The following is a 1,612-nucleotide window of genomic DNA, read 5'->3' as shown; positions in this document are numbered from 1 at the left end:
GCCAAAACCATTGTGGCAGGGGAGAGCCGTCGGGCCAGGGAGGGTTAAATTCCTGCGGGAGGGTCGGCTGCCCAGGGAAACGCAGAGCTCCGATTCGGAGATCAATTGCAAAGTGAAGCCAAAGTTTATTTGGGTTGGACAGCGTATTAGCAGGCAGATCTGTGCGGTGGTATCGCACACCACGGCATCTGGGATATTTCAGACTGGCGGTAACAAAATGTTATCCAGGTTGTTTGGGGGTCAGCTGGTCACCTTTCCCCAGTGATACTCCGGGAGGGTGAAGGCAGAGTGAGATAACCAGACACCTAGAAAAAAACACATCTGAGGAAGGGGCTGGCGCTGAGAAATGCCGAAGCTGAACTCTGGATTGTTTTGTCAGCAGCCGAATATTGCGCTGGTTCCTTGCACACAATGGGATTACTCTTCCTCCCAGTTCCTTGCTTTAGCTCTGTGGACTGCGGGAAATTGTTTCGGATTTATGCCAGCGGAAGTGAGGAGCACCCACCTTCCTGGAGCGTCTCCTCCTGGACATGGCCAGGTGGGAGATGCCTGCCAGGCCCATTGCTTGCTTCACTGGTTTGAGTTCAGGCAACCACTGCAGTTAGGTGATGCTTCCCAGCATGGGACTCCTGGGAGGCGGCAGCACCCGGTGCACCAGCCGGCCCCAGCTCATCCATCCTGCATCGCTGTTACTAAACGAGAACTGTTTCCTTTTCTAAGTCCTTCTCTGGATGCTCGAATTGTTTCTTCCTTGCTTTCAACCTTTTACACTCTGCTATCCAGGTGCTTTCAGATGCATCTTGGGTCTAAGATCTTGTCTTCCTGCAGTGTGAACCCAGTTTTTCTTGAGCTGTGCTGGGTGACTCTGGTGGCACCTGGAAAGCTTGGTGAGCACTTGGTGGCTGTCCTCAAGGCAGGGTAGCTGGTGTGCAAAGCAGGGCCTCATTGATGTACAGGCTTTTGAGTGTGCTGAGGACTCAGGTTAGGAGAGAATCCTCATGTGGAGGCTTGATTTTTACAGTGAAAATAGTTTTTATGTTATTGGCTCTAACAAGGGCTGGCTGAGCAATAAAACCTCAGCCCAAACACCTTCAAACGTATGGTGTTTTGTTCTAAAGATTTGCTCTAAATGTGCATTTTGTGACTGTCCCTTAGAAATCTTTGGAAAAGCGTGAGCTGGAAGCTGCTTCTCACGCTGCTCTCTGGGTGGGATGGAGCTGCCCATCGACTGCAGGACTCCAGTGAGCAGGAGCGGTCCCTTGGTGAGCACCGATGGTGAAGCCGTTGGCAAAGTGCTTTATTTGTGGGTGGCCCACTGAGAGTGAGAAGGTCATTCATGTGGCAGTCTCTTTTTCACATACAGAACAGGGACAACCCGCTGGTGTCCTTGAATCCCTTTGCTGCCTTCTGCATGCAACTCAAAGGGCATGTTGGCACAAGCTCCGTGCAAATGCAGCGATGCTGGCTGGGGAGGTGGGGGCCTCCGCTGGGCACGGCTCGGCCAGGCTGCTTCAATCTCCAGCACATGGCAGGTGTGCGCAGATCTGTCTCCAGACACCTATGCTGGAACTGTCACACTCCTGTCAATCCTCTGTCACAGAGGTGCCAGTTG

The sequence above is a fragment of the Tauraco erythrolophus genome, chromosome 20, assembly GCF_009769465.1.
Source record: "Tauraco erythrolophus isolate bTauEry1 chromosome 20, bTauEry1.pri, whole genome shotgun sequence".
Classification (NCBI taxonomy): Eukaryota; Metazoa; Chordata; class Aves; order Musophagiformes; family Musophagidae; genus Tauraco; species Tauraco erythrolophus.
Note: the sequence above shows the minus strand (reverse complement) of the source record.